General features: G+C 35.8%; 1 non-coding gene across 1 annotated transcript; it reads right to left on the minus strand.

Annotated features, from left to right (window-relative positions):
- Positions 1-8,854: 8,854 nt before the first annotated feature.
- Positions 8,855-8,961, minus strand: LOC141716504 (small nucleolar RNA R71). Its single transcript, XR_012573212.1, has one exon. It is a non-coding gene; the product is annotated as a small nucleolar RNA R71 (small nucleolar RNA).
- Between the last annotated feature and the right edge of the window lie 13,325 nt (positions 8,962-22,286).

A 22,286-nucleotide genomic window follows, 5' to 3' on the forward strand; every position in this document is an offset into this window, starting at 1 on the left:
CAATGAGCGGCATCTAGTAATACATCATTGTTACCCAAGTAATAATAATTAAATCGGTGATCAATTAAACATTTCGTGAATAATGTACAATGTAATATAATTCCTTTAGCCTTATATTATAGATCAAACTCTAGGCATGCATTGTGTCATCCTCTGTTAACGTTCAATCCTTCTTTCATTGATCAATGAGTAAACTATTAAACAAATCAGTATTTGAGCACGGCTATGCATTTTATATTCTTACTCAATTAAGAGGCCAATAATATCACTCCTTTAATAAAGGAGGGATAAATCCCATCTAGATCATTCATATTTCTCATACGATTCATAATGTACCCAATGTCTACTTTTATTATTACCCGGTAAAGGATAACTTTCAATAGTATCAAAGTATATTAATTCTCGTATAGAAATATAATGATTTCAGGTTAAAGGACCAATACATCATTATCACTGTGAGATTAACTTATGACACTATAAACATGTAGTATCTCACAACGGGTCAATCCAGCACCATGTATTTAATACATGTGCCTGTGTTTTGACTTTAGTATCACCATACCTATGATCAATAAGATGTGATCATCGACCAACAAACACACTAGTTTCAATGTATTTATTATCATCCCTTAACAATAATACTTGACTAGGGACCTTTAGGAATATCGATACTATTCTCATAATCTCATTTCTAAGTCACGTACTTAGAGATATAAATTTACATATTATATTCTAAGGACATTTATTAATCTAACATCTTATCACAGAAAATAAAGATATAATAAATTACTAAAGAATAATCCATATAATCATAATTAATAATCCAAATGTTTCATAATATAAACATAATAGTGTTGTCTCTAGGGCACAAACACTAACAATCTCCCACTTGCACTAGAGCCAATCACCCATGTATCTGATACCCATGGAACTAGTATGACCTTCGTGCTTTTGCTACTATAAAGCCTTAGTCAGTGGGTCTATAACATTATCATCAGTATGCACTTTACATATATGTATATCTCCGCTTTCATTAATCTCTCGAAGAAGGTGATATATCCTAAGTATATGCTTTGCCCGAGAATGGGACCTTGGTTCTTTAGCCTGCGCGATGGATCCATTATTATCACAGTAAAGATCAACTGGATCTGTGATCGATGGAACCACACCAAGTTCCGTTATGAATTTCCGTATCCAAACAGCCTCTTTGGCCGCTTCACCGGCAGTAATATACTCAGCTTCCATTGTAGAATTAACTACTATCTCTTGCTTTGAACTCTTCTAGCTTACAGTACCTCCATTAAGGCAAAACACAAAACCTGACTGAGATACTGAATCGTCTCTGTCTGTCTGAAAGCTGGCATCAGTGTAACCCCTTACAACCAGCTTCTCATCTCCTCCATACACCAAGAATGAATCTTTAGTCCTTTTCAAGTACTTAAGAATATTCTTGACAGTTGTCTAGTGACCCTCACCAGGATTACACTGGTATCTGCTCATTATGCTCAAGGCATACGAAACATCAGGACGAGTACATATCATCGCATTTATTATAGATCCAATTGTCAAAACATATGGAACTTTGCTCATACGGCCCTTATCATCTAATGATTTAGGGCAGTTGTCTCTTAAGATCAATATCCCATGAGACATTGGGACATATCCTCTTTTTGCCTCTTACATCCCGAAACGATGCAATACTTTGTCAATGTATGTACTCTGACTTAGGCCGATTAATTTCCTTGATCTATCTCTATAGATCTTGATCCCTAATATATAGGTAGCATCACCTAAGTCCTTCATCGAGAAACTATTTCCCAACCAAGTCTTAACAGCCTGTAGAGAAGGTATGTCACTCCGTATTAGTAATATGTCATGTACATATAGTACTAGGAATGCCACATGGCTCCCTATAACCTTCTTGTAAACACATGGTTCATCTTTATTTTGAATAAAGCTAAATTCTTTGACTGTTTCATCAAAACGATGATTCCATCTCCTTGAGGCTTGCTTCAATCCATAAATAGATCGAAGCAACTTACAAACAATCTTAGCAAACTTGGGATCGACAAAACCCTCAGGTTGTATAATGTATACATCTTCTTCAAGGCTCCCATTTAAGAAAGCGGTTTTGACATCCATTTTCCAAATCTCATAGTCGTAGTAAGCAACTATTACTAGCAAAATCTTGATGGACTTGACCATAACAACTGGTGAAAAGGTCTCATCATAGTCTATACCATGAACTTGTTTGAAACCTTTTGCCACCAGTCGCACTTTATAGGTCTGTACTTTACCATCCATGTCAGTTTTCTTCTTGAAAACCCACTTGCACCCTATAGGTTTTACCCCTTCAGGTGGATCAACTAAAGTCCATACTTTATTTTGATACATGGATTCCATTTCGGATTTCATGGCCTCTAGCCATCTCCCGGAGTCTGGACTGTTAATAGCATCTTGGTAGGTAAGAGGCTCATCATTATCTATGAGCATTACATCATCATCTTGAGTCAAGAGAAATCCATAATATCTCTCTGGCTCATGACGAGCCTTACTAGATCTACGAACAACCTGTGTTTCCGGAGCAGGAACATAGTGATGTACTTCCTGCCCATTTTCCAACTCCGGTTTAATATTATTTTGTACAACTCGATCTTCATCGAGATCCATAGTCATCCCACTAATTTTTTTTGAAAGTAACTCTCTTCTAAGAAATACAGCGGTTCGAGCAACAAACACTTTGTTCTCGGTAGGATTATAGAAACTATACCCTTTAGTTTCTTCAAGATATCCCACAAAATAACATTTATCCAATTTTGGTCCCATCTTATCAGACACCAAGCGTTTCACAAATGCTTCGCATCCCCGTACTTTCATAAAAGACATGCTATGACGTTTCTCAGTCCATATCTCATATGGAGTCTTTTGAACCAATTTAGTTGGAACTCGGTTTAGTGTATATGCAGCCGTTTCTAGAGCATAACTCCATAAACTTATTGGAAGATCTGCTAGACTCATCAGTGATCACACCATGTCCAACAAGGTACAATTTCTCCTCTCAGAAACTCCATTCCATTGAGGCATTCCAGGAGGAGTAAGTTGTGATACGATACCATACTCCTTCAAGAAAGCTTTAAACTCGAAGCTTAAGTATTCTCCTCCATGATCTAATCGTAGAACTTTAATACTTTCCCCTGTTTGCTTTTCCACTTCGGCCTTGTATTCTTTGAACTTTTCAAAAGAATCAGATTTTTTCTTCAAAAGATACACATATCCATATCTACTGAAATCATCAGTAAAAGTAATCAAGTAGTAAAAGCCACCTCTTGCCATCGTACGCATTGGACCACATACATCACTATGTATAAGTCCTAATTGTTCGGTGGCCCTTTCACCTTGTCCGGTAAAAAGAGCTTTAGCCATTTTTCCAATGAGACAAGATTTGCATTCTTCATATGATTCAAAATCAAACTTATCCAGTAACCATCTTTATGTAATTTGGAAATGCGTTACTCATTTATGTGACCTAAACGACAATTCCTAAGGTATGTTTGATTTGAGTCTTTCATCTTAATATGTTTATTATCATTATTTATGTTATAGACAGGAGTATCTATATCAAGAACATATAAACCATTAAAAAAATGTGCAATCCCGTAGGTAACATTATTGAATGAAAAGGAACAACTATTGTTCTGAATCAAAAACGAAAAACCTTTCTTGTCCAAACAAGAAACCGAAATAATGTTTCTGCAAATCGCAGGCACGTAAAAACAATTATCTAGTTCTAAAACAAGCCCAGTGGGCAACGATAAATGATAAGTCCCTACAGCTAAAGCAGCAACCTTTGCTCCATTGCCAAATCGTAGGTCAACTTCTCCCTTCGCCAATGTCCTACTTCCCTGCAGTTCCTGCACATTTATACAAATATGAGAACCACATATAGTATCTAATACCCAAGATGTAGAATTAGACAAATTGACTTCTATAACATAAATACCTGAATCAGAAGCAGTAACAACAACCATCTTCTTCTTCTTCATCCTCCAAATAAGCATGACGGTTCCTCTTCCAATGACCTGGTTTCTTGCAATAGTGATAATCACCAACATTTGGAACACCACTTTAGGCTTCAAAGCCTTGGTCGGATCAGGTTTTGGATTGGCATTCGATTTAGATCCCATCTTCCTCTTGCCTTTCCATTTACCATTTCCTTTGGCCTTCCCCTTATTCACCATCAACATTGGAGCAGGGGATGCCTTCTAAACATTGGTCTCAGCAGTTTTCAACATAGCCAACAGTTCGGTGGGGTTCTTATCTATCTCATCCATATTGTAATTCATCACAAATTGAGAATAGCTGATGTTTAAAGATTGCAAAATTAGGTCAATCTGGTGCTCCACAGCAATCAGGGCACCCAACTTGGTAAGGTACTCAATATACCCAATCATCCTTAGAACATGCGGTCCAACTGAATCACGTTCTCCCTGCTTACATGCATGCAATGATTTAAAAGTAAAACCTCTCCTGGAGAGCCTATCCTTCAAGCATACGTTTAAGGTGCTCAATCATATCATAAGAATCCATATTCTCATGTTGTTCATGAAGTTTAGCACTCATGGTCGCTAACATGAGACATTGAACATCCATGTAATCATCGATATGTTTCTGATAAACATTATGTTGAGCACGAGATGCTCCTTCAGGGAGAGGTGCAGGGCGAGGGATATCTATGACATAGAGCTTGCGCTCTTGTTTGAGGATAATCCTCAAGTTCCTCTTCCAGTCAAGGAAGTTTGTTCCTGTCATCTTGTCCTTCTCAAGGACTGATCGCACAGTGAAGTTGTTTGAATTGATTGCCATTTGATATCTACAATGTTTAAAATGCATAAGATAAATTAGTCTACAGATGATTATTAAATTATGTTCAAGTGATTATTCATATATATTCAAAATATATATCTCCCACTATTTTATCAAATTAATAGCCCTGACTATTAATTCGGAAAAAGTATCTTCTATATACTTTCTAGTGAGCCAAGATCCAAATTTTCACAATGTTTTAGTTCAGCTTTGGCTTTATTACTAAAATATGATTCAATAAGGTAAATAACATTCGTCAATTATATCAACTATATACCTCTTGGATAGTTTAGTGGAACAACATTTATTCTTATTTATCCAATAAATCTCACCAAACTCTATGCCTCTAAGTTCACAATCCTATTGTGGTAATTTAGTTAAGTCAAAACCCAAAGGTCTAAAAAGTATCATATACTTCAACACGCCATCCCACGATAGATGGGAGTACTTCGCTCTGGCGAACCCACTTCTTATCGATCTAGGGGTTAACGCGTCAATGGTTTGATTTCCAGGTAGTGGAGGAGTCACACCAGTCTCACTTAAAACCCACAGCCTTACAAGTTCTATGAACCCGTTGTTGATAAAATCGCCTCATGTCGGAAATAAAGAAGATTCGTATTTCATTCTGTGTTTCATAAACACGAGAATCTCATAATCGTTTATAAATTTTAAAATCTTGAGTCGTTACAGATTTTATCTTGTTTAGGCATGGCATGGGTGACGTATCTATTACATACATTCATGCATGATTAATCTAATTAAAGCATGCATCATTAACTATTCTATACATACATTCATACATCAATATGTAAAGTGCGGTATGTAAATGTGCTTGATTATGGCCTTTATCCTATGTGATCCTTTCAAGCTAATGAAAGGATCAAGGTCAATCTATGGTGAATAATATAAATACAATTACAATTACATATCTTCATTCTTCTTATCTCGATTGCTGCTTCTCCTCTTGGATCATTCCTTCTTGAAGTATATTACATAAAAACAACCTATACTAATGTACTTACATAAGAAAATTTGAGTTACATTCGAGGTAATATAGTTACAAGAATAATGATAATGACATGCAAGTCATATTTATAAAACCAAAAGCATAAAATTTAATTTAAAGGTCTTAAGACCATAACCAGCACCATGCTCAAGTAAACAAATAAAGTACTTTGAGAAAAAAATAAAATAAAGCGGGGGTCCGGGGCGGCAGCCCCGGGCGGGGGTTGGGGGCGGAAGCCCCCGGGTGGGGTCTGGGGGCGGCAGACCCCGGCTAGGGTCGAGCTGACCTGTCAGCTCGAGAAGATTTTTTTTTTCCGGAAGACCAGTCTTATATAGAAATCTCAATTTCGGAACAACAGATCATATCTGAACCAGTCTCTGCCTCAACTGCATCATATGCAGTTCCAGAAGTATGTATCATATATATACTGAACATACCCCATTTCACAGATCATGTCAACACACCATCTGTCCAACATATTAGATCACTATCTATAAACCAGACATCATGCATAATATACAAATCGCATACTGATCAGTCATGGAAAATTTTATTACGTGCTCATATCATTATAAGCATAAACATTACGTGAATATCCAGAAAGCTCTACATAATTAGCTCGATCATAAATCAACATAACAACATGCATATTAAATCTCACATATAAATCGTATCACATACATATATGGAAGATCTGATTCATGCTTAATATATTGAAAAACTGTAAAACACTTTAGCAAATTATCCCATTATACACATAGCTCTGATGCCATTGTGAGGGATTCGAGCATAAAAATGCAATAGAAAAATAAAATTTTTGAATCCCTACCGCATGATCTATGTATAATGAACAGATAATTACAGAGAATAGATGTTTTACCTTAAAAAGCTTTACGTTAATGGAAAGATGGAGGTCTTGAATGATCACCATGTAGCCCGTCGCTGGAACGATCTACACCTTAAAGGTATCCACATGAATGATCGCCCGGAGGATGGGTGTGTACTAGCACGTTCTTGAGGTCGCCTTCTTTCTCTCTCTATCTCTCTTCAAGCTGGTAGGGTTTATGTTTTATCAAATAAATCGTGTAACCCTAATTCTATTAGAAAGAGATATTATATAGTCAAGAGTTAATGGGCCTCCAACACTAAACTGAATTTTAGAGTTATTATTATTATTAAATTTGAAATTCTAATTATTGTATTATTAAGTCTCACTTAATCATCCAATAACTTAATTTCGGATTTAATATTAAATTTGAATTTCCTATTTATTTAATTAATTAAGTCACACTTAATTAATAATAAATAATTCGAATTACTTAGATTTAATTTAAATCCAAACTTTTAATTAAATAATCCTCATATCATTCTTTGTTCGACCCTTTAGGTTATTATTACGTTGGGAACAATTTTAAATCTAATTTAAAATCATAAACAGTGAGCGACATCTAGTAATACATCATTATTACCCAAGTAATAATAATTAAATCGGTGATCAATTAAACCTTTCGTGAATAATGTACAGTATAATATAATCCCTTTAGCCTTATAATATAGATCAAACTCGAGGCATGCATTGTGTCATCCTCTGTTAACGTTCAATCCTTCTTTCCTTAATCAATGATTAAACTATTAAACAAATCAGTATTTGAGCACGACCATGCATTTTATAGTGTTACTCAATCAAGAGGCCAATAATATCACTCCTTTAATAAAGGATGGCTAAATCCCATCTAGATCATTCATATTTCTCATACGATTCATAATGTACCCAATGTCTACTTTTATTATTACCCGGTCAAGGATAACTTTCAATAGTATCAAAGTATATTAATTCTCGTATAGAAATATAATGATTTCAGGTCAAAGGACCAATACATCATTATCACTGTGAGATTAACTTATGACACTATAAACATGTAGTATCTCACAACGGGTCAATCCAGCACCATGTATTTAATACATTCGTGTTTTGACTTTAGTATCACCATACCTATGATCAATGAGATGTGATCATCAGCCAACAAACACACTAGTCTCAGTGTATTTATTATCGTCACTTAACAATAATACTTGACTAGGGACCTTTAGGAATATCGATACTATTCTCATAATCTCATTTCTAAGTCACGTACTTAGAGATATAGATTTACATATCATATTCCAAGGACATTTATTAATCTAACATCTTATCACAGAAAATAAAGATATAATAAATTACTAAAGAATAATCCATATAATCATAATTAATAATCCAAATGTTCCATAATATAAACATAATAGTGTTATCTCTAGGGCACAAACTCTAACAGTCCAAAGAATAAAGCTCCAGAAGCCAACTCGATTGCAGCAGGAATTAAAGAAATTCAGAAGTTTTTTCAGAAGCACGGCGCGCCCATGCTGGTCTAGCACTCTGCTGCGCCCATTTGTCAGAGAGCCAGCGTGCACGTGCTAATGAAGCGCGCGGCCGCGCCCGGTCGGGTCTTCCCGACCCGCGTCGGGTCAGGAAGAAGTTGTAGTGGTTCGAAGGGAAGTTTTTGAGGACGAAGAGAAGGTAGAAGAAGAAAAGAAAATCGAGGAACCAGCTTTAGTAGTGATGGGGGATCAAGCAGAAATTCTAAAGGCTTTGATGAACTATTCTCAGCCTAAGATCAATGATATTCAGTCAAGCATCATCAGACCAACCATCTCGGCTAACACTTTTAAGGTCAAGTCAAGCACGATTCAGATGATACAGAACTCAGTTCAGTTTGGGGGTTATCCTACTGAAGACCCCAACATACATATTAGGGATTTCATCGAGATCTGCGATACTTTCAAGTTCAATGGTGTGACTAAAGATGTTATCAAGCTGCGACTCTTCTCATTCTCTCTGAGGGATAAAGCGAAGTGCTGGTTACATTCTATACCCCCAGGGTCTATCACCATATGGGAGGATCTTGCTCAAAAGGTTCTCACTAAATTCTTCCCTATGGCGAAGACTGCACAATAAGGAATGCTCTTACTCAGTTTGCTCAGCAAATTGGAGAATCTCTGTGTGAGGCTTGGGATCGATATAAGGAGATTCTAAGGAAGTGCCCACACTATGGCATGCCTGATTGGATGATTATAAAGTGTTTCTACAGTGGATTGGGTGCTACTTCTAAACCCATGCTCGATGCAGCATCAGGAGGAGCCTTATGGGCTAAAAGCTATAATGAAACTTATGAATTGATTAAACTGAGGTTGCTAATGAATACCAGAATCCTTCTCAGAGACCGACTCAGGGAAAAGTAGCAGGAATTCTGGAGTTGGATGCAGCAACTGCTATAGCTGCCCAACTTAAGGATTTGACGATGAAGGTGGACACTTTGGCCAATTATGGAGTTAATCAAATCACTAGTGTCTGTGAGCTTTGTGCTGGTGCCCATGAGACTGATCAGTGTGCTATTTCTAGTGAATCAGCTCAGTTCGTGAGCAATTTTTAGCGATCGCAACAACCTGTGCCAACCACTTATCATCCCAACAACTGCAATCATCCTAATTTCAGCTGGAGCAACGCTCAAAATGCGGTTCAACAACCTTATCAACAATACCCAGCTAAGCAGTACAACCCACTTGGTTTTCAGCAACCGCAATATGCACCAAGCCAGCAACTTCAGCTGCAACAAGCTAATGAAAAATCTGAATTAGAGGAGTTGAAGCTTATGTGCAAGAGTCAAGCTATTTCAATCAAGACCTTGGAAAATCAAATTGGACAAATTGCCAATGCCTTGCTAAATCGTCAACCTGGTACATTACCTAGTGACACCGAAGTGCCAGGAAAGAGGGAAGCTAATGAGCAGGTGAAGGGAATTACTTTGAGGTCCGAAGTTTAAAGATCCAGGAAGCTTCACTATTCCATGCACTATTAGAAAAGTGTCTTTTGACAGATGCTTATGTGACTTGGGAGCTAGCATCAATCTAATGCCTTTGTCAATCTTCAAGAAGTTGAATCTGCCTAATCCAAAACCAACTTATATGACTTTACAGTTGGCCGACCATTCTATTACATATCCATGAGGTATTGTGGAGGATGTCTTGGTCAAGGTTGATAAACTCATCTTCCATGCTGATTTCGTAGTTCTTGATTTCGAGGAGGATAAGAATTCCCATAATTTTGGGAAGACCTTTTTTGGCGACTAGCCAAACCTTGATAGATGTGTAGAAGGGTGAGCTTACAATGTGAGTGCTGGACCAGGATGTAACTTTTATGTGTTCAATGCTATGAAATTTCCTACAGAAAATGAGGAGTGCTTAAAAGTGGAGTTGGTAGATTCTGTGGTAACTTCAGAACTTGATCGATTGCTAAGGTCCGATGCTTTAGAAAAAGCCTTATTGGGGAATTCTGATAGTGAAGATGACGAAGGTGAAGAGCAATTGCAATATCTGAATGCTTCTCCCCGGAAGCGGAAGATTGATATGCCTTTTGAATCTCTTGGAATGGAGGAATTGAACAAAGCTCCTAAATGCCTCAAGCCATCTATTGAGGAAGCTCCTACTCTTGAGATTAAGCCTTTACCTGAATATTTGAGATATGTGTTTTTAGGTGATGCATCTACTTTGCCTGTTATTATTGTATCTGACCTTTCAGGTAGCGACAAGGAGAAGCTTTTGAGGATTCTAAGAGAGTTCAAATCGGCAATCAGATGGACTATAAAAAATATTAAGAGAATCAACCCTTCTTATTGCATGCATAAAATTCTGATAGAGGAAGGTAGCAAGCCTACGGTTTAGAAGCAAAGAAGACTTAATCCGATCATGAAGGAAGTATTGAAGAAAGAAATTCTTAAGTGGCTGGATGCAGGGATTATTTATCCCATTTCTGACAGTTCTTGGGTGAGTCCAGTTCAGTGTATATCAAAGAAGGGAGGCATCACAGTTGTTGCTAATGAGAAGAATGAGCTCATTCCTACTCAAACAGTCACATGATGGAGAGTTTGTATGGACTACAGGAAGCTGAATAAGGCCACTAGGAAGGATCACTTCCCCCTGCATTTCATTGACCAGATGCTTGACCGGTTGGCTGGTCACGAGTATTACTGTTTTCTGGATGGTTATTCGGGTTACAATCAGATTTGTATTGCTTCAGAAGATCAGGAGAAGACTACCTTCACTTATCCATTTGGTAATTTCACCTGTAGACGCATTTCTTTTGGTCTGTGTGGTGCACCAGCCATATTTCAGAGATGTATGATGGCCATCTTTTCTGATATGATTGGCCAGAATGTGGAGGTGTTCATGGATGACTTCTCTGTATTTGGCGATTCTTTTGACGAATGCTTGCAGAATCTTGGACATGTTCTCAAGAGGTGTGTTGAGACCAACTTGGTTCTCAATTAGGAGAAATGTCACTTTATGGTGCAACATGACATTATTCTTGGGCACAAGGTTTCTAGTAAGGGTCTTGAGGTGGACAAAGCTAAGGTGGGGGTCATCAAAAATCTTCCTCCACCAATTTCTATTAAGGGAATTCACAGTTTTTTTGGTCATGCGGGTTTCTATAGGCATTTCATCAAGGACTTCTCTAAGATTTCGAAGCCATTGTGCAGTTTGCTAGAAAAAGATGTTCCTTTCAAGTTTGATGATGAGTGTCTTGCCTCTTTTGAGACATTGAAGAAGAGTTTAATCACGGAACCTATCATAACTGCACCTGACTGAAATGAAGCTTTTGAAATGATGTGCGATGTAAGTGACTATGCAGTTAGAGCAGTTCTTGGGCAGAGAAAGAACAACATATTTCATGTGGTCTACTACGCTAGTAAGACTTTGAATGGTGCTCAACTGAATTATACTACTACAGAGAAAGAACTCTTGGCTATTGTCTATGGTTTTGAGAAATTCTGATCTTATCTACTCGGGACAAAGGTGACAGTTTTCACTGATCACGCTGCAATTCGTTATCTCGTCTTGAAGAAGGACTCGAAGCCAAGGTTGATTCGATGGGTTCTTTTACTTTACGAGTTTGAGTTAGAGATCAAGGACAAAAAAGGGACTGAAAATCAAGTTGCTGATCATCTTTTGCATTTGGAGAACCCTAATGCTACTTCACTGGACAAGACAATGATAAATGAGTCTTTTCCCGATGAGCAGTTATTTGGAGTGCAAGAGGAAGAACCGTGGTTCGCAGATATTGTGAACTACCTTGTGAGTAACATCATGCCTCCCGACTTATCGTACGCTTAATGGAAGAAGTTTCTGCATGAAGTGAAGTGGTATATGTGGGATGAGCCGTTTCTTTTTTGACAAGAAGCTGACCAAATCATCAGGAGATGTATTCCTTATAGAGAAACGGGGGAAATCTTGCGAGATTTTCACTCAACGGCTTATAGAGGACACTATGGTGGAGAAAAGACAGCAGCTCGTATTCTTCAAGCAGGTTTCTTTTGGCCAACTTTATTTAAAGATGCTCATCAGTTTGTTTTGAAATGAGATCGATCTCAACGTGTGGGTAATATATCTAAAAGGGATGAGATGCCTCTTAATGTGCTTCTCGAGGTTGAAGTCTTGGATGTATGGGGAATTGACTTCATGGGGCCATTTGTCTCATCTTGTAACAATCAGTATATCTTGTTGGCAGTTGATTATGTGTCGAAATGGGTTGAAGTTAAGGCGTTGCCAACGAACGATGCAAAGGTGGTGCTTAATTTTCTTCACAAGCAGATATTCATAAGGTTTGGAACTCCAAGAGTCATAATTAGTGATGAGGGGTCACATTTTTGCAATCACAAATTCACTGCTATGATGCAAAGGTATGATGTGAATCATCGCATTGCTACGGCTTATCATCCTCAGACAAATGGTTAAGCTGAGGTGTCTAACAGAGAGATCAAGCGCATTTTGGAGAAAGTTATATGTCCATCGAGGAAAGATTAGTCTTTGAAGCTTGATGAAGCTGTTTGGGCTTATAGAACAACATACAAGACTTCGTTGGGAATGTCGCAGTTTCAGTTGGTTTATGGTAAGGGGTGTCATTTGTCGGTGGAGCTAGAGCATAAAGCATATTGGGCTTTGAATAAATTGAATCTGGATTTGGATGCAGCTGGTAAGAAGAAGATGCTTCAATTAAATGAGCTCGACGAGTTTCGACTTCAAGCTTATGAGAACAACAAAATGTATAAGGAAAAAGTCAAGAGGTGGCACGATCGGGGTCTAGTGCTCAATTCATTTATGCCGGGGTAACAAGTTCTTTTGTTCAACTCTCATCTCCGTTTTTTTCCTGGAAAGTTGAAGTCAAGATAGTCAGGACCGTTCGTTGTCAAAACTGTGTTTCCACATGGAGCGGTGGAGATTTTTGAGAATGATCCGGGCCAAACATTCAAGGTAAATGGTCAGAGGTTGAAGTATTACTATGGTGACATGGAAAACCGCGAGGTGGTTAGTGCCGTTTTATTGTCCATTTGATCTCGACTTTTTACGTCAAGCTAACGACGTAAAGCAAGCGCTTCTTGGGAGGCAACCCAAGTTTGTTGTACATTAGTAAGTAGAGGAAGCAAGAAGAAAAAAAAAATAAAAAAAAAATCAGAAAACAGAAAAATTTAGGGCCAACTTCGGAAGCCAAGCGCGCCCGCGCTGATCTAGCACGTGGCCGCGCTGAAATTACAGAGACACGGCGCGCCTGCGCTGATCTAGCACGCGGCCGCGCCGATTTGGCAGAAGTAGAACGCACCCGCGCTGTCCTAGAGCGCGCCCGCGCCGAGGTCCCGACTCAGAAAAATAAAAATAGCAGTTTTGAAGAGGAAAAATGGGATTTTAGTGACCCGGTCTTGGGTCTTTCCTCTTCTTCACGGTGCGAAGACTACTAACTCCCCGTTAGTACGTCTAGGACTTGGGTCTTAGAACGAGAATCACCTCACGTCACTTCACCTCATTACAAAACTAAGAAGACAATCCACGAAACAAAACAAGTAGGAAAAGATTTGTTTTGAACTAGTATGTTACTGTACTAGCCGACAATTAGTATAATATCCAAATAAGAATATTAAAACTAATTAGTTATACTTGACTTAAAATACAACAAGATGGTCAAGTATATTTATAATTACTCCTTTATAGATTTAATAAAGTTGTGGAGTAATATGAGAAGTCCCTTTTTATATTAAGCACTTATGGCTTATGACTTCTTTAATATTCTTCTTCTTTCGATTAAGTATTTATGGATCGAAGAATACTTTAATTACAACCTCGGAGTTGTAATTTTACCTTTAAGTATATTAACTTAAGGTTTTAAGGTATACTTGTATATTGACGATTATATGGTCAAAGTATACTCTTTTAACTTCAAGCACGTTTATAAGATTTATGAGTCTTAGCCAAGATCCAATTAAATAAGTACAAGTAATTGGCTTAAGATTGTGCTTTCGAAGTTTGGACGAGTAATTACGAGTATTTTATAGATATCGTAGTATAACCCCACGGAACACTAAAGATGTTAGAAGGGGCTTATACGATCTGACTCGTAATTGTTTATATACACGATATGTGTTAGCCAAGATCCAATTAAATATCGTAAATTAATTGGCTAACACGTGGATTTGATTCGTCCTTAATTTTAACGGATGATTATGAAGTAGTTTATATGGAACAAGCTATAATCCCCCGGAACACTAAAGGTGATAGAAGGGATTACACTTTTACTTTGTAATATTTTATATGTACGTTATTAGTTAGAAAAGATCCAGTTAAAGAGCGTTAAGTAATTGTCTAACTCGTACGATCCGTTTTAAGATGTGACAAATTACGAAGTTTTTATATGAGACAAGTAATAATCCCCCGGAACACTAGAGATGATAGAAGGGATTACACTTTTACTTCATAATTGTGTTATGAGCACGAATGAATGTTATCCAAGATCCAATTAAAGTGCAAGAAATAATTGGCTAACTCGTACTTGTGTCAAATATAATCTCCCCTTGGAGATAAAGTACTTTTCTTTTTAGATCTTCTCGTTGGAATGATTTTTTACGAAGATCAAGTACTTATTCGAATTCCGAGTTCGAATCTAAGTTCTCCCTGAGAACTTCCTTTATAAGAGAGCTTGTATTAGAGCTTAAGATGAAGTAGAGAAGTTAAGTACAAAGCTTAAATACAAAGAACTCAAATAAGAAGCTAAAACTAACCACTTTTGACAAACGGTCGGAAAAGTTCGCCGGAAAAATTCGCCGGAGGTTCAGCTTGATTTTGGCTATTGGCTGAACTTGGGCAGCCCTTCGAGTGGCCGGGAAGTGGTAGTGGATGAGCTCACTTGGTGGGATAAAGCTTGGTTGGGTGAAGCTAAGCTTGGGTTTCAAAAACCTTGTATATATGTAAGTATATAGAAGAGAGAGAAGGTTTTTGAGAAGAAGTGTGTGTATAGAATTTGAAAGAGATGAAGAGAGGCACTTCTTGAAAAAATCCCAGCAAGTATTTGGCTCTTTAGCTTGAAGAAAAAGGGTTGGGGTGGGGGTTTATTTATAGGAGAAGTTGGGTGGAATGAATGGTGAAGATTTGAGAAGGAATGGATGGTGGATGGAGTGTATCACATGGATTGATGACATGGCAAGTAGGTTGTGTTTCTTTGCAAGTGGGAAGGAAGCACAAGCTAGTACTCATTCAAATCTCATCTTATATATATATATATATATTAAATATATATTTTCCTTTTCTTTTAATCATTCCTTAATTACTTTAATTAAGGATTAAGCACCATTAATTATGACCACCCCAAAAACTCTTAAATAAATACCATAAAAAATATGATAATTACTTAAATAATATAAAATGATGTCCTGCAAGTTTTGGTCAACTTTAGTCAATGGTAGCTAGGTCAAACTTGGTCAACTGTGAAATAATTAAAATATATTTCCTAATATATGTGATATATTTGGGTGATAGGAAATGTGTTTGAGTATTTTTTTGAATAATTTTCTCCAATAAATGCTGATTTTACGAAACGGGAGAAAAATACATAATTGAGTTGCAGAACTGAATATTAATATTTTAATCATGAATATTAATAATCTTTGAATAAAAACTCTTTTGATTATATGTAGAGATATATTTTGGAGCGAAGAGTTTAAATATTTTTGATATAGCATGAGACTTCTAAAGAATATTTTTGATATATTCTTTATTCGAGCTTGTTGCCCATATTCCTGTTGCAACACAGATCTAAGAAATATCATATCTTGATGTTTCTTCTTTGATCATATTGCCTTAGAGATATATTCCATAAAGATATAGTTTTGATAATTTGCAAGAATGGAATATCTCTTTTATCTGTTTAAAAGACATGATTTTGCTAGTTTGACTTTTTGACTTTGATTTGGATCAATTAAATTCATGTCCTAATGGAGAGGATCTACGTGTTCTTAATTTTATGTTTAATCGTATAAATACCAAAATAAATAATATATCGAAGATATCCTTTCAATCTTCCCCTTTTTGGTATTTGCCAAACAAACATAAAATTATCAGTGTGTGCTTCCCCTTAGTGTATGCATGAATTTTTGAAAAATATTTTGCAAATAAAGCATTTAATTACTTAGAGATTGAGTCTCTTTCTTGAGATCCTGCAAAATACTTTGTTAGATGTATCATACAATAATAGAACACAGATAGATCATTTGTATAAAAAAATAGCAAGTATGAAAGATTAGAATTTTAGGGGTCCAAATTTTTATTTGTTGAAATAGATCACACATTATCTTTCCCTTTTGTTTGGTATATGCCAAAAAGAGTGGATATATAGTTATGAGGAAGCATGACAATTTGATCATAAATCTAGTCAAGTGCATGCAGTTTGAGCATATAAGGAAGAATTCTATATTGCATGCATGGTATTTTTAATCTATGCATGTATGTAGGAAAACAGTTGATATAGTTTGTGCAAATTATAATAACTGTATTTAAGCATGCATGATTTGATTTTAAAAGATAAGAAGTGAATGGTAAAACCTCTTTTAAATTTGATTTACCATATATGTATTTTTAGAACAGTTTTTATAGAAGGTGTGAATTTAGCCATCTAATTGAACTTATATTTGAAAAGTCAGTTTAAGATTGTAGCAAGTTCTTTATTCTTTTGACAACTTGTACTAAGCCGTTTTTATTTTGTTGTACTCTGGAGTATATCTGAATTAGTACAAACAACAGTCTAAAGGTTTTATATATACTGGAGAGCATAATTCAACCACAAATTACAAAGACTGTACAAACCGTGTTCTTGGTACAAAGTCTAACACTAATACAATCTATTTTGCCCTTTAGACAATTCTAAGTTTTACAAATTCTAACACTAATACAATCTGTTTTGCCCTTTAGACAATTCTAAGTTGACAAATTCTAACACTAATACAATCTGTCTAATCTAGGTTTGAGTAACAGACTACATAGTGTGGAAATCTAAATACATATTAGGGAAGAATCAAATGTCTAAATTGACCAAAAACAATAATACTTAGAAATCCATATTACTAAAACTTTTACACAGCCAATTACCACAAAGGTGCAGTTGGAATGGTTGGAGACTGGAACATAATATTGCAACCTAGTGTGTGTATGTGAAATAAAATGAGAGGCTGTGAAAAGTATATACCTATTTTTACCTTATGGATTCTGTCAGATTGCTTGGGAATGCAGGTGGTGTTCCTTGTGACTATTTTGAAGCTTTTGCTGGATGCACAAAACTTAATTTAGCCATTCTTTTCTTCTTGAGTTCATTCTGGGACATGTGACTGTTCCTGCAGGTTAATTAGATGCAGGACAAAAACTACCCTGAGGTAATTTGTTAGTCATAATAGTTCACAGTAGGATATCAAAGATGGAGTATCTATACAGTGTATACAGAGTCTGTTCATAATATATGTATCAAATCAGTTTAAGGTTATTAACTATGAACTTCCTGTAGAACAGATAACAACATATACTTTATTTTAAAAATATAACTCAGAAGTTATTAATTGTCACAAGAGACTGGACTAGACAGATATGAGCATTATTGACCCTTATTCAAACAGTATAAACCAAATTTAGACAAGAGACATAGGGTAGAGCTTTACAAATTCCTGCATAAGAAAGATAACAACAGATTTGCAATAAACAAGCCATGATATATTATCAAAAGTGTTCTCAATAATCAGTGTGGTTCATTGATTAATTAGAACAAAATCCTGAACCTGTTTTAAGTCATTACAAACCAAAGAAGTGCATACACTTCTGAAATTCAAAGATCATAAGATTTAAATATTACAAACCCCGACACAGAATCCTTACAAATTACAACAACATCAAAAAGTAGCAAAACATGTACATAACAGCAAGTACCAGTACAACATCACATAGTAGACTTCATCAAACAGCAGACTCAACCAGACTTAACCAATCACATTTCCATCAACATCACAAATATGAACCAAATCAGGCAAGTTATTAATCAGTTGACCTCTAGCACCCACATTAACTTCTTCTAACTCATGAATCATAGCAGTGTTTTCATGCATAGGGACTTGAAAAGAAGAGACAATATCATGATCATTCATGCAGGGAGTTCCTAGAGTAGATGCAGCCAAATGCTCTAAATATGCAATTCTATGTTTGCAAGAGGCAGTGAGACTCTCTAGTGCTCCTACTTTCTCTTTAATCTCATTATTCTCTTCCTTAACCCTCTTAAGTTCAAGTTTTAGTTCATGAAACATGGTTTTAACAGACTCAAACTTAGACAGAAACACATCTTCCTCTCTAATGAATTGAGGAATAACTGTGGGAGTTGCCTCTTGAGGCTCACAGTGCATCAGGGGCACTTGTGGCCTAATGTGTTCATTAGTGATTTGAGAATCAGCAAGATTAGAAAATGCTTCAGGCATGTTAATGTTGCAAAGTGCAAAGAAAGATGAGATTAGCATACCATAAGGCATATAATCTACAAGATGTGCATTGATCATGTTTAGAAGAATAACATAAGAGATACTGAAGTGGATTTTTTTTGTGAATAAAAGGTACACGAGTTTCATATCAAAGAAATCAAAGTACTTACTTTGATTTGGTTTTGGCATAACATTTGCCCTAATGATTAGAGCAATATGCTGAAAAGTGTCAGTGAAGTGTTTGAAATGAATACCACAGTTAATGTCATATAAACCATCAGGAATGTCAGATTTACAAAAAGTGCCAAACATTAGTTCAAATTCAGATTTGTTAAAAACAAACAGAGAGAAGATGTCCTCACAAGGCAACTCACACAGATGCAAAGGTAAATGCAGTTCCCTAATAATGCTTTTGTTATCAACACAAATGATCTTTTTGTTGACAGATGTAGTGAAATGCAATATACTATCTACCCCTTTGATGACATTCATGTTACAGTAGAACTCTCCCATGAGGTGTGTGAAATAATGCTTACCTAAGTTATACATGAGACCATCCCACCTAGCCCTTCTAATTAAGAATTCCACTTCACCCTTCACATCAACACAAGTACCAGGTTGAACATTTTTGATAAGTTCAAGAAACTTTTTGGTGTTTGAAGGGTTTGACAGTTTTGGTGGAGGGGGCTTTGGTGTGTTCATAGAGTTGTTTGTGTTTTGTTTTAGGTTAGCTTTTCTGGTGTATACTTTGGCTTGCAAAGGTTTAGGAGGTCTAGGGTTAGGGGATTTAGGATTTTGATATTTTCTGCTTTGATAGAAAGGGATGGTATGGTTTTTATATCCCTTTCTGTATTGTCTTGGAGGGAGTTGTCTTTTGTGATGGTGTTTGGGCAGAGAGGTTGGAACAGGTTTGAAGGCAGAGGTCTTATGGTGATGAAACTGATTTTTCTCCATATCTTCAAGAAGATATGGGTTTTCAATCAGTGGTCTTGGTTAATGGTGAAAAGGGTTAGAATTTGGGTTCATGTTGCAAGTGAAGTGGAATTTATGCAACTAGTGTGTGTGTGAATGCAGCACATAGGATATGCAAGTATATATAACCATTTAACACAGATGCAAAGAGAAAAGATTTAAAATTTAAGTATTTTTTTTTGTTTTTTTTAAAAAATACTGTTCATGAACAGTGAAACACATTTAATGCATGCATGGCTGTGTTATACAAAAATCCAAGTAGGTACTAGGATGATGCATATGAGAGAATGATGTAATGCAGCACATTGACACAGATTCTTAAATTATTCCAGCAAGCAAATAGAATATGTATTAAAATTTTGTCTTTGTGTCTACTTTAGAAAACAACACAGTACATAAGTACAGATTTTGGAAACTGTGAGACATAAAGTTGACATCCTAGCTTACTCTACTACACATGAACTGTACTTGTACTGTAGAAGCATTTAAGGATGAGCTGTGTGTGAAGTGAATCTGTTAGAAGAACTGAATTTTTTAATGCGAATAAGATCTGTTACATTTATTTCTCAAGAAATTATGTTATTAATGAGATGCAACCAAAGGAATGTCATGCACATTAAACACATAACAGAGCATATACAATCAGTTTTCATTTAATTCACATAGCATTCAAGGCAATGAAACACTCAGATCATTTTTAACAGATATTACATTTTAAATGCAATAAGTTATAAAAAGTCACCTAATTGTTCTAAGTGGCCATTAATCACAACAGTGATCCAGATACAGGGATGCTCAAGGCTCCCCTGCCAGGTCTTACTGTGAGGGCTGGTGTGTGAGTGTATTAATTTTTTTATTATTACACAAACCAGTCTACAATATACCTTATCTGGTTTCTTATAACTGCTTAAGCACAAACAAACACAGAATAGTAAACAAGGTTGCACTATAAGTCCACAGATTATATATATTCAATCAACCATGATGCACAGACTCAGTACACAAGACATTTCTTATCCAGATTCAATGTATTCAGCTTAAGACTGTAATCAGGACATTTTGCACATTCATTTGATCACACAATTAAGTAGACTTAACCTTTCAATAATCTAAGAGATGGAATACTATTAACTAGTATGATCTCAGATAATTATAATTTAGCATGTAAGTAGCAATAAACAAATAGTCCAAACAACACAGAGTTTTTGATGATATTGCATTTATTTTATCACAAGATTTCATAGCACTTAAAAATGACTGAATGAATACAGATATACACAGTAGAAAGTAGCTCATAGAGGTGATAGCTAAACTGATTTGACAGACATGATATATCTTTATTGAACAGCTCATATTTTGCAAGTAATCAGATTAGTAGCATAAATACAAGTTTATCACACATCCATACTCTGGATTATTTAAACAAGTTACATTTTGCAGAGTTATTGATACATAATTATTCATACATTTAGCATAGAGAAGCATGACAGAGTCTTTATACATAAACTTCATTCAAGATTTATAACTCAGATTTTTCCAAAGTTTACCTTAAACTGTATAAGATTCTTTTACTCTATTAAAACAGTTAATCCATAATAAGTTTGATTAAACCAACAGATTATGATTTAGTATAGGTTTAACAACAACTTTCCAACAGGTTACCAAACACAGACTTCACAAAAATATCAATTAAATCAGGCTCTGATTGATTAACCATCATATCTAAATAGCTTCCCAGTGCTTAACAACTAGAGTTCATACAAGTCATTTTAGCAATTCTCAGTTTGTTAAACAGATCAAATCTCATAGTTAAAAATCTAGTTATATATTTATAAGTACACACCATCAGTTAGAACAAGGTACCAATATATATAAACAAACCAAGAATTTGACTGTTAAGCATACAATATTCATGAATCTTATTTCAATTAACCATAGCAACAAAAATACAGTCGAATTCAAATCAACTTAGTTTTTAATACACTTATCAATTCCAATTTGACCATTAACATTAATATAAATCAAAGCATCAATCATAATTCTTATCCAGGGTTCATGTTATAAAGACAAGCAGAATTGAGTTATTAAATCAATTCAACACAGATTTTCAGAGATTTAAACAATATAGATTAATGGAATTTAAAGAGAAGGTTTTCAAACTGAACTTATAAACAGTCACAAATTCAATATCAACCATATGATTTTGCAATATTCCGAAACTTAATACTTTTAATTCGAGCAAACACAGAATAATATCAAATCACACTGGCATCAATCACATCACAGATTATTCATATCAAACATTAGATACGATTTAATCAACTTACGTTCGACTCAATTTCAGTCGAATGACCTCAACCACAGATTCAATAAATTGAGACTGAGATAACCAAGAAAACCTCACCTGAGCCTACAGTCTGGCCTGACTAGTAGGACTTACCTGGTTGACTCAGTCGCGGACTGAGTCAACTTCCGATTCATCCATTTTTCCTCACATGCAGCCGTTGTATCTTCTTCTCCGTGAATATATCGCAATAACCAGTCTTCTCCTGTCACACAACTTGAAATCGAGTTAGGTTTTTGCT

The sequence above is a fragment of the Apium graveolens genome, chromosome 3 (assembly GCF_009905375.1).
Source record: "Apium graveolens cultivar Ventura chromosome 3, ASM990537v1, whole genome shotgun sequence".
Taxonomy (NCBI): domain Eukaryota; kingdom Viridiplantae; phylum Streptophyta; class Magnoliopsida; order Apiales; family Apiaceae; genus Apium; species Apium graveolens.